Below are 12498 nucleotides of genomic sequence, written 5' to 3'. Positions count from 1 at the left end.
TTCCAAGCTTTTCCCAGTTGCTGCGGCGCTTCCACAGCTTGCCGCTTGGGAGCGGTATGCGTATTCTGATCAAGGGCTCCTTTCTAATTGTGGAATTTTAAGGAAACAAACTCATATTCAGTTTCCTCAAGCCAAAACTGAAATTGTGTCTTGAAAAACAGTTTTTGTGCCCACTCGTGCTTCTTAACGTGACTCCTGGTTGGACAATTTGCAGAGCCAGATGGCTCCAGAGTCTTAAACTATTTACAGAACAGACTAATAGAGCAATAAATTACACTCTGCCTATTATTTTATTGCCCTTTTCCCTTCCTAAACGTTCTTTTCATTTTTCAGCTCTTGAAACCAAGGTGTGGGTTGCATTTCTGTAGGCACACACATTGCCGTGAGTGCTGCTGCCTGATGCTTCTGTCATTGAAGTCTGGTCTCCAAGCCACTGTCCCAAGCCAGCATGACTCCAGCTGCCTGGAATTCCATTCATCTCTTTGGGAAGGCACGTCAGCGGCTGTCAATTCCCTGCTAAGGTCCTTGGCTATCAGGCTGGCCCTGAGACCAAGAAACAGGTAGAAGCATCACCAAATAAGGACCTCATCACAGACAGACTGGAGTTTGGGGGTGTCAGAGGCTTCACTTTCCTTCTTGGCAGTTACACCTGCCAGAACTCCCAATTGCTGAAAACACCCACGACTTTATGTTCATCAATAACAATTTCACTTTTCTTGTGTGGGAGTGTTGTGTGATAAGGGGTGTGTGTGTGTGTGTGTGTGTGTGTAGGGGTGAAGGTTATAGGGTGAGGGTTTTCTAGTTGCTCAATATACACATCAAGTGCTTCTAGAAGATAAGTATGTTCCTAAGACTTGTTTGTTTGTTGGGTTTCCGATGGTGAGAGGTAGGAATAAAAATTTCTACTGGATGATTAGTCAAAGCAGATTCCTGTCCTGAAAGTCATGGGTGATGATTCATCCACACAGCACTGCATATTTCAGACTCAGCAGCCTTGCATGTCCTTCCCTTCCTGCTCCTTTCCCAGAATCCCATTTGCTCTTTGAAAGGTGATTTGTTTCTTTCTACTTGTCACTAATTCTTCCTGATACTGTGTACTTAGAACAGTTCCTGGGAGGGATGGCCAACTGATGGCCTGGGCTTCTTAGGTCCTTTTGAGGATTTTGTACAGATCTGATGAGGGCTTGAATTCATAAGAGGCCCACAGAAGCAGGATGCATCTTTTCTTGCATAGAGAGGTCATCTCCCCCAGGCTCAGCTACACCAATAAAATAGAATAAATTCACTGCCCCTTGAGCTCATACCACCTCTACCCAGGGACTGCTTGTAGGAATGCCTCAGGAGTTGTCTTGGAGCTTGGCTTCTTTCAACTCTTATTTTTGACTTTCTGAATCTTTTAATGTTCTAGTTCATATATGGCCCAGATTCACTGGACTACTCCCCATTTCCCTATCCAGCTATATTGTTTCACATAGTTATCCTTTAGCTCTCTAGGTAGACATGGTGGTGGACTCCAGAGCATTGTACCTCTCCTGCCAGAATGGAAGCAACACAGGAGAACTGATTCAGTGTGAGGTGGGTAGAAATATTGGTTTAGGTTCACTGCCTCCTCCCTCTCCTTGCTTCCCAACCAGTGACTGACTTGGGAATGGCATGTGACCTAATCCTGGTCATTGAGAGCTTTACTAAGGGTTTCTGGGAAAACTTTTTTTTTTTTGGCTTTAAGAAAGAGTTGCATGAAATCACCTTTTCTCTACCTCTTGAAGACACCTGCAGGAGTATTGCTAAGCTGTGTTTGATGCTTCTAGCCACTAGGTTTTGAGTCCCAGTCAAACCTATAGAAGGAAGGCAATGTTGGAGAAGAAAGAACAGAGATGGAAAGAACCTATGTGTGGAATCACATTTTTGAACTGCTAAATCTACCAACCCTAAAGGCCATCCTACCTCTGGGTGTCTTTGGATATGTGCTTATTATTTAAGCCAGCTGGCTATTGTTTTCTATTAGAAATGTTACAAGTGATATCAGTTCTTTTTCCTCTGTCTGGATTCCCTTTCTGCTCAGACTTGACTTGAACTCTTCTTACCTGTTTAGGATTTAAGAAATAAGGATATGTCATAGGCTAAACATTTTATAGTCTCTTCATCTATATTAGCAAATGCTTTCCAGGAAAATTGTACTGTTCACGCTCCTAATGGCATTGGGGAGCCCTTTGCCCTTCTCCTTTGCCAGCAGGCCACTCTGGTCTCAAACACTATTCACTGCTGACTAGCAAGAGTGAGAATTATTTGATTCCACTGTATATAAAGTATATCCTTCTTTTGGAAGACTTACTTTGAGATAGAGTCCGGTGGGTTCACAAAGAAAAAATTACTCAGTGAGCTGATCCTGTGGGAAGGAACTGGGAAATACACTTGCAAAAAAAAGCAAGGATATGGTGACATGTTGGGAAGAGGAGGTGCTGGGATCTCAGGCTGGCCAGAAGATGTAAATGGGGAAAATTGTCCAAAAAGTGAGCAAAACAGGCCCTTCGTATGTGATCACATGCCATCTTTGGTAAGAGCCCCTTTAGTACACGGGATAATGGGTGTGGGGTGAATCAGGGCTGCTGGCGTTTGAGAGTAGCTGCTCTGACTCCCCCTGCATCACTTTTCTCTATTCAGAATTTGTCCTTTTTTTAAAATCTTGGTAAAGGATACCATCCTCTGAGGCATCAGTAAATATAGGCTAGTTTGGGTTTCAGTGTGGAGACCTTCTTTTCAGGTGTTTGCTATATCATAAGGTGACACACCACACATGCAAAGACTTACTTATATGTAAAGGGTGGGAGCTGGGAAATTGTCCATGTGATTTGGTTTGATGAGTCCAAACTACATCTCCTGCCTAACAGTTTCTTCTCTCTTTTTCAGTTCTTGAAATTCCTCCAAAAATGAAATGATGACACCACCCCCCCCCCTTTTTTTTGCCGGAAGGAGCCATCTAACCCAACCATTCAGTTAACAGGCAAAGAAATTGTTTCAAAGAGATGACGTGACTTAAAGAAGTTCATAGAGCCTGTTGGTGCTATATTAAATATAGAAAACAACCTTGGAGTCCTGACTTCCAGCTCAGAGTTGTTCTCTTTATATCATTTTATTCATGAGATTCACTTCACAGGGATAAAATGTTTTAGTATTAAAAATCCACAGAAATGTTTACTAGTTTTCTCATTAAAAGCAGCGTATGTGCTCAACATGTGGAGGAGAGGGACACAGGGAAAGGTGAGGAAGTTAGGAGATCAAGGGGGAGGAAGCAAAGAGGCAGCAGAGAGTGGTCATTGCTTCTTGACTGAAGGCCAACCTGTGTTCTCCTATTCTTTCCTCAAAGAGAAGCCCAACTTTCCCAGCCCTCCGCCTTTCATTTGAGTTACTGAAACACTTAGTATTGCTCCTGGGAGGAAGCTATGTTCTGGTATGATGTTGGGAGTACCAGTTGCCTTAGAAGTGTGCTATTGTTTCAGATGTACCCAATGGAGCATCACTTTTAATTCTCAAACAGGCTTTATGCCATGGGAGGCAGTCTGAACACCCAAGTTTCTAGGCCCTATGAAACAATACTTTATTCAGCCCAGCACCAACCAATTCTTTCTTATAATGAGATATTAGAAGTTCCACCTATAATCGAGGGTCCCAGGGAGCTCCTTGCTTATGGGCAAGGGCCACACAGAGAAAAGTACAGACAAATTAGTTTTCAGGAGAGGAGAATGTGCCTTAATTCTTCATTTTTTTCTTATTGAGGTTGTAAAGATGTTGATTTCATTATTTTTACAAAAGATGTGGAGCAAGAGCAGCATCTTTAGAAATAATGGAGGATTTCCTTAGAGTGAGGACTATAACCCACTGGAATAGGCTATGAAATGTTTTCTTGATGTTCCCGCTGATAGTATGGATTATGTTCCTCTGGAATCCTAGGCTAGGTGTGGTTTCATTCAGTGACTTGGAGATTCATTAAGTGACCTCCAGAGGTCCTTGACAATAAGGAAGTCAATGAGTCTGCAGATCTGTGAAACTATGGAGTTTCCAGAACTTCTGTGACAGAGTTTGCTTCTGAGGCTGATTAAACACATTTCCCCCTAAAAAATTTAACTTTTTTCGGGTCTGACGTGCTACTTTGTACCACCCATTTTTGAACTCTAATTTTTCAAATTTTCTCAATAGTCTTCACATGTGCAGTCCAGATTAAGTGATATTTCTAAGTTTTCTATTATTTTTGGAAGAAAATAATATTTTGGAATATTTATTTTATTTAAATAAAATTTGGAAGAAAATTATGAGTGTCAGTTAAAAGAGTAAGGCAAGCAAACATAAAGAAAAACCCAAGTTTTTCTGAGAAGTGTTGGGGTTGGGTTAAAAATTTTAAGATTGATTATGACATGGAGATTGGCATTCCCTTTAAGTCTGGATGAAAGACTCACATGCCACTGGAAAATGTGGACAGCAACCAAATGGCTGGGTTACAGGGCATTTGTTTACAGTGCTATCAGTCTCTTGGGAGGTTGATTATCCCCATTTCCCTTTTTTTTCATAGTGAGATCATGACAACTTAGATTTTCCAGAATGGAGCCAAAAGAATTGTCACTCTTTCTAATTTAAGAGGATGAGTGTATAGTCTGAACAATCTTTTAATTTTGTTATGACACTGGTGATAAATATGACTGCCTCCAGGAGAAGAAGGAGACTTCTTTTTTAACTTTCTGGCTGATCCTTTCCCACCTTTTTTTCTTTAGTCTTTTTCTTTCCCTTCTCATTTCCCCTTTTGTTTAATCTCTTTAGTCCCTTTCTCCATCTTTCCTTAGTCATCCTCCTCCTTTACTTTCCTTTCCTCCTCTTTCTCCTCCTCTTTTTCTTTATCCTCTTCCTCCTCTTCCGTTGCCTTCTCCTCCTCCTGTTTTTCTCCTTCTATTTCCCTTCTTCATCACTTTAATCATCTCTTTAAGGTGATATTGAGGAGGAAATTCAGTAATACATGCAAAGAACATAGTTCAGTTATTTAGTGACCTAGGGTCCACTTGCTGGAGTTCAAAGTCTGGACTTTCCTCAGAACTCTGATCATCCCTCCATCCCTCTTTGTCCTAAGACCCAGCAGAAGGCATCTGTATCACTCTACTCAGTGTTTCCCTTGGCAGTTTGTTCATCCCTCATACTGGTACCTTGAGCCTCATGGCCTTATTGAATTTGGTATTTTGAGTGTTGGATTTTGTGGGAGAATATCTAGGAGGGCAAAGATGGATTTACCAATAAGTTGATGAAACTCGAACTTCAGGGCCCCTCACATGCCTGGGTTTCTTACAAGGTTCTAGATGGGCCCTAGAGATGTATTTATTTATTTGGCAATATTTGCAAAAGCAGGATTTGTTACCTATTGCCGCAGTCTGGCTGGGCACAAAATCACGAGCCACTCAAGCAGGAACAAACTTTATTTTTTGAAACTGCCGCCAATGTTCTGTACGCCCCCGGGAAGATCGCCGATCCACCCACGAGGTGTTCTCCCGGAATCGCCAGAGAAAGTTCCTCCCCCGGAACTCCCTCCTACTGTACTTCCCCAACCAATGGGAACTCTCCAGGAGTCCCGTCGCAGGCCGAGGTGAACAGCAGGAGTCCAATATCCATATGAATGCAAATCTAAACATAATCATATCATCTCAATGGCTAGCTGGCGTCACCTTTCAACCAAAAATGCCATGCATCATATACTTGGCTCTTAGCATCTCCCCCCTTCTGTTTAAGCAACAAGCAATCTGGCTAGGGACCGTGCCTGTTAGGTTTGTCCAATTCAACATATGGTTCTTACCCGTCATCGGAAAACTGACTTCTAGGTGTCAGCCTCCTGTCTTAGGTTGATACCACTGCAATTGGATCATACCCGTCACTGACTACCGGTCCAGCATATAGCCATACTTGTGGATAGGCCTATGCACCAGTCGGGGGGTGAGGTTCTTTGCCTCACCTCTGTTGGCCCCCAAAATTAGACCATCACTAGTAGAAGGGAGGAGGATACAGAAATGCCACGACACCAAGTCAATTGAAGGCTCCTAGGAAAAATTGCATCACTGGTGACACATCAGCAAAGATATGCTAGCACTACCATAATTCGCTGCATCAACAGATAGATCACAAAGCATACAAGTGATACATAGTCCAGGCAGGTTCTGTAAGCAGTTCAAAGCGGAGGAATCTATCAATGTGTCCATATCCTCCCAAAATAAATCGACTCATTGATTGAGCATTACTTGTTGAGTTATAAATCATTGATGTATCAGTTTATACATTCTGTTGTGATAACTCTCGAGGAAGTTTTAGTTTGGTTTCATCTTTGTCTTCACCGGCACTGGGATGAAAATAGGAATTCTGACAATGATGCTAAAAAAAAATATGTAACATTTCAACAGGTACTAAGAAAACAAGTTTTAGAACAATTTACATTATCCTGAACAGAATTATTAAATATAATGAAAAGGAAAGGTGAAAGTAAACAAACAGATCTGTTAACCTCCTATTTGTTCATATATTAAAACAATCCTCAACAGCTGTTTACCCAAATTAAATTAAAATCACGTGAATAATAATAAAAAAAAATTCGGATCCATGTGATTAAATCCACGGACTTTTCCATTTTACCTTGTCTCTGTTGCTCCTCCTCATGTTGGAGTTACAGTGACTCCAGGCACTTTCTGGATCCAAGGGATGTAGTAGAAAAATGTATCTATGTGATCTGCACTCACTCCTATGTACAGTGAAGTTATCTTTGTATGAGTCTTCTTATTGCCCACTTGGTGTCCTCACCTGAAGGTGCAGGGTTAGAGGTGGACTGTTGGGTCCTATCAGCCTGCAGTGACTGACACTGGGTACATATGAGTAATGGAGGAGAGGGAAGGTTTTAAATGCATGGAAGTGTAAAATCCAATGCTTTATTTTTCCAGATTCTGTGGTATTTATTAGTTTTTAATTAATTGAGACTTTTCTCATTTTAAATAAATAACAATTTTACCTAGTTTTGAATTCATGATTTTATATTATTTGTCTAAAATATTTCCTGAATTGTATACATTTGAGGCACACCATCCTGAAGTTTCCTCTGGAGGAGTGGGAGAAATAGAGAACAAAGAGGAGGGGATATATATAGAGAGAGAACTTTAGGAGTCTCCTGGGTCTGTGAAATCAGAGATGTAAAGTGACAATCTGGGCTGGGGCATAGGACTTCCATATTGTGCTGATGGGTACATATGGTAGGCATTGGAAAGTGGCCTCAGAACACTATAGATGCAGGCATTTCTATACATACTGGAATATAAATAAGTTAAGCCAGAGGGGAGAAGGAAAGTGTAACTTCCTTGTGCTAATTATTATAATAATCTACATGAATTGTTTAGCACCAATACCTAATTACTATGTAATAGAATAATTAGGTATACCAGTTAATATAGCAGATTAACTTGTCTAGGTTTTATTTGACTGTAACCTCACACATCCTCTAAGTGCAATAATCTTGCAAAGTTTGAAGGTTGAACTCCAACAATTAAAGCTCTAAAGTTTTAATTAGTCTAAGATCTCAGTAGTTTGAATTATGGTGCCTATTGGTGTGTATGTGTGTCAACATCCTGCTCCCAAACACTCCCTACTATTAAAAAAAAAAAGTGGACCCCACACCTTTAGTGGTTAGAGTTGAGAGTTACCTTTAGGCTAATTATCTCTCTTTTAGCAATTTGGAAGATGGGGCAGATTACATATACCCTGTGGAATAGGTCATTGTTTCTCTTCTATTAAATGCCAACTTTTTTTGTTGTTTATATATCTAAACTCTCCTTTATGTATTCTTATCTAAATGCACACAGTATTTTCTTTTACGTTTTCCCTTATATTCATTTCCTTAAATTTTCATAATATATGTATTATACTTATTCAGAAATCATCTAAGTTTCTACTGTGTGCCAAGTGTCATTCAGGCCATGAGGGATGCTGATAATGAGGGATGAGCAGGGAGGGGAAGACATAAGTCTATGGGAATAAACCTGGGACTTGCTGGCCTGGTTATGTGTGCAAGGTTGGGGACCAAGAGGGTCACCAAAATATTTTCTCGAAGGAGGAGTGCCTGAACTCAGTTTAAAAAGTCTCTATTCAGAAACTCTTAGACCTTTGGATATGAAGAAAGATCAATTAATAGGCTCACATTTACAACCACCATTTTTGTTTGTACTAAGTCTTCTCAGCACCTGGTAAGAGGATCTGATCAGTTGTAAGAGCCCCAGAGAGGAATATCTGTGTTTTTGATTATCCCCAAGTATATTTTGGAAGGATAGTTCTTGCAACCCCTTCTTGCCTCCTCTTGCCTTCTGTGTTAAGATAATAATGCAGAGCCAGAAAAGCAATTAACCAAAGCCAGTAATTAACTTTCTCTTTGGATGGGCATAATGAAGTTTCCTGGCTGATGAAATTTGCTGTGGGTTGTTCTGCCTTTGTTGGCAGATTTGCTAGCCATGTAGATGCCACTTTTTCCTGAGCTTTAATTAGTCCAAGATTTCAGAATCTTAGGTAATGGTACCTTCAACGTGTATGTGCGTCAACATCCTGTTCTTAAGCACTCCAGGCTTCTTTCCTGGATATTTCTCTTAACACAGTGCCTTGAACCTAATAGCTATGCAGTCACCTTTTGAGAATGAAGGAGTGAATGAATGAATGAATGAATACCCAGGATAAGTTTTATTATCAACACAAGTGAGACTCGAAGCATGAGCTGATATAGGAAATGGTTAAATTCTTTTCTTTCTTTTCCTGCTTACTTATGCTACCTCCCCAATCAAACCATTCACAATAACACTTTAAAGAGAAGGGGCTTTAGAAAAACAGATTTTAAGCTTACAGGATTTTAAGACTAGTTCTCTATGGAAATGCATTTAATTCAGAAAGCATGCTATGCTGACATCCAAGAATGATATATATTTTCTTTGAACAGTTTAGATTTTAAACACATACAAGATTCAAAGGAAAACAACAATAACAACAACAAACCTCCAACCACAAATACGACTGTGTGGCAAGCACAGAGGAGTGAATCACCCTGGATGGCACCTACAGAAACACAACAGTGCTCCCCTGGCCAGCCTGGCCTGGCACGGGAGACACAGGTCAGGTTCAGGCAGGGGGACCTTCCCCCTCTCCTTACCCAACCAAGGAGGCTTCCTTGGCTACTGAAAAGGATGCTGACATAAAGCCTAGCTGAGTTGTTATCTGAAAGAGAGACAGAACAGAGCAAGACATGATGCTGCAGTGACTCACTGCTGGGACTGGGGTCCTTGCCAAGGTGAAAGGTCACTCAGGTAGCACAGCTTGGCTCTCATGTCTCTGATAAAGACCCACTTGTGTTGCTTTTCCCTGGATACCTCTATCACTTTGGGTTAAGGGTCTAAACAGAAACAGAAAATTGTTCTCTCCTAGATTATAACCACCACAACTGGAAATATCTATTTATTCATCTATCAGGTTGATATTGATAGATTTAGAGATTAAACCCCAATAAAAATAAACTTTAGACTGAGAATTGTCAATCTGGAATGAATTATGAGAATTCTTCCAAATCCATTTTGGGGCAGGAATGAAAGCAGGTGTAACTTTGTGCAGTATTTTCCCTCTAGGACTCCGTGCCTACATTTGTATTAGATGATTAAACACAGTCCCTTTAACATATGTGATTTTCTAATGGTCTCTGCTTTAGGTATAAATGTGGTTAAATGTAGGCAGGTCAACTAGTCAACCTGTGATTCACTGGTTGTGTGAAAGAGAATTCCATTATATTATATCCTATATATGCTTCTGAAAATATAAGGATTGGTCTCTGTATCAGATGACTTGACTGAAAAGTAATGAATTCTGGTTACTTTAAGAAGAAAAGGGAATTACAAGAATGATCTATGAGGTTACTCCAGAATCTCAGGGAGAGAGAATCACTTGAAATAATGAAATAATGGCCAAGTCCCCATCCTAGGCTGCCCCAGTAAGGAAGGACACTGCTCAGTATATGGGGTAGCTGTATGGTTGAAGTCTCTTGAGTGTTGCTACGTGAATAATCATCATGTGTACATTCTCTATTGAGGTAATTGGCCACCCTTAGAGTTGAAGTTGGCATGCATATTACATGGTCTATGCTGAAATATGTAAAGTAATATAGATACTTTAAAAAGCCTGGTTATAATTTCTCACCTCCCTACAAAAAAGCCTCAAACTCACTCCACTAGCCTCCCCAGCTACTAATGTTCTGTATATCAGATGCTTTTGTATCTGACTCATTGTGAAGTTAGTGATATAAAGAAATGGATGAAAGTTTGCTAATTAGCATAGTAAATATCAGAAGAGAGTTTTTCTAATGAAAATTAGTGAATTATTAATTAGAAAGATATCATTAGTACTGAGCATTGTGGTGCATGCCTGTAATCCCAGCAGCTTGGGAGATTGAGGCAGGAGGATTATAAATTTAAGGACAGTATTGGTCTTAAGTAACTTAATGAGACCCTGTCTCAAAATTAAAAATAACAGGGTTGAGGATGTAGCTTAGTGGTAAATTGCCCCTGGGTAAAATCCCTGGTACACATCTGCCCCCCTCCCCTGGAAAAAAAAGAACATTAGATATAGGATATTGTTTGATGACATCAATATTTAAGATATTGTTTCCCCAAATTCATATATTGACACCCTAGCCCTCAGTACCTCAAAATGTGACTGCAGATAATGAGGCCATTGGGATGGGCACTAATCCAGTCTGACTGGAGTTTCTATAAGAAGAGGGTATTTGGACACACAGAGACCCAGGGCTTTGTGGACATAGAGGAAAGATCACGTGAAGAAACAGCAAGATTAGCATTCTCAAGTCTGCAGGATGGATCTCAGTAGAAACCAAACATGCGGTGTCCTTGTTCTTAGATTTCCATCTTTCAGAACTGTGAGAATAAATTTCTGTTGTCTAAGTTACAATTTGTGATATTTATTTATGGCAGCCCTAGCAAATTAATATAGATATATGCATTGGCTAATATATTAGAGTCATTCCTTGTCTTTAATGAAGTGGGTATCCAGCAGTCTGTGGTCTTTCCATTATTGGAAAGAGATAGCATCTGAGACTTGATTCCCTAATGCTCCTGTGTACAGCCACCCAGTTGGAGGACTTCTAGTTGTCTGATGGTTATGAGACTTCCAGAATTGTGCCTCTGGTACATGTCCTGTCTGCCTTGAGAAAATGTTGCAGTGAAGGTGGTGGTGAGAGCACATAAAAGGACAGAAAATTGGGACTTCTCTGAGTTTATAAACCATGTTGCACCATAAGCAATTGTCAAGAAACAAATTTTGGCTTAATACTTGGTTTTCTTGTATGATAGTGAGATTATGGAGAGGAGCTAGCTTCGTTCACCTCATGGATGACCATACTAGCTTGGTGTTCAGCAGCACTTACAATGACAAATCTCTATTTTGGTGACTACATGGGGAATGGACTGTATAATAAGTGTAAGGCCTTAATTTTTTGTGACCTCAATAGTGGCCTTCATCTTTAAATGTTTAAATGAAGTTGTCTTTTCAACGAAGCACTTATTTATTGTTTTCTTTCTTTCTGAGAAGAGAGATCAAAAATATGTTTCTTGAAACATTATTAAAAACAGGATTTTGTGAAATCAATATAGGAAACAGTTAAATGCTCTCTCTCCTGTCTTGGAGATTTAGAACTTACTACCATCATGTTAAAGATCTAGGAAAGTCTACAGTTGAAGTTTCCTTCCAACTGGTCTTCCTGCTTTATGACTTTGGGTAATATTTTTTACTCTTTCTAGACTCAGTTTACTTCTGGTAAATAGAGGTAATGCTAATTTCTACTTCATAGGATAGAGACTTAAGTGAGAAAATGATCTCTAATACTTAGCAAAATTCCTGGTCTAAGTAGTGCTCAACTAATGTTAGCATTGTTACTATTGCTACTACTGCCTTCAATATCCAGGAGAATTTCTATTGGGGATTTTAATGTTAATAGATAAATCTCTTAGGGAGTATGTGCTATAAAAATGCCTGATTTTTCTGTGTTGCTAGACAGGTATTGAATATTATAATTATGTATTTATAGGCTTTTAGTTTAGTAACATGTTTGGGGAATTACTGAGATAATTTCTATAACTGAATTTGTGGTTGAAAATAATAGATATGCATAAAGAATCACAATTATAATATTGAATTCTTTCTCTTAAAATGCTAATATTTTCACTGGGAAATATTAATTTGCACATATATGGACTTTTGTGTAGGAAGAAGCTGGGTTGAGGATGAGAGGAGCTTGTTTATGAAGATTAAGTCCAATCAGAGAGCTCTAGATTCAGGGCATCTTCTAAATGCTGCTCATCATGCATCTTCTTTACAAACTTAGGATTCTGGGGCTACAGAAACTCCAAGAGCCCACCACAGAAGTCTCATATAGAGAATCCAGAAGGTAGC

The 12498-nt window shown here is 39.8% G+C and overlaps 1 long non-coding RNA gene across 1 annotated transcript; it reads left to right on the top strand.

Annotated features, from left to right (window-relative positions):
- Window positions 1–346: 346 nt before the first annotated feature.
- LOC114081877 (uncharacterized) lies at window positions 347–3048 on the top strand. Its single transcript, XR_003580862.3, has 3 exons — window positions 347–560; window positions 1487–1575; window positions 2908–3048. It is a non-coding gene; the product is annotated as an uncharacterized lncRNA (long non-coding RNA).
- The last annotated feature ends 9450 nt before the right edge of the window (window positions 3049–12498 follow it).

This window comes from Marmota flaviventris, chromosome 2 (genome assembly GCF_047511675.1).
Source record: "Marmota flaviventris isolate mMarFla1 chromosome 2, mMarFla1.hap1, whole genome shotgun sequence".
NCBI classification, from domain to species: Eukaryota; Metazoa; Chordata; class Mammalia; order Rodentia; family Sciuridae; genus Marmota; species Marmota flaviventris.
This window is presented reverse-complemented; position numbering and strand designations above follow the sequence as displayed.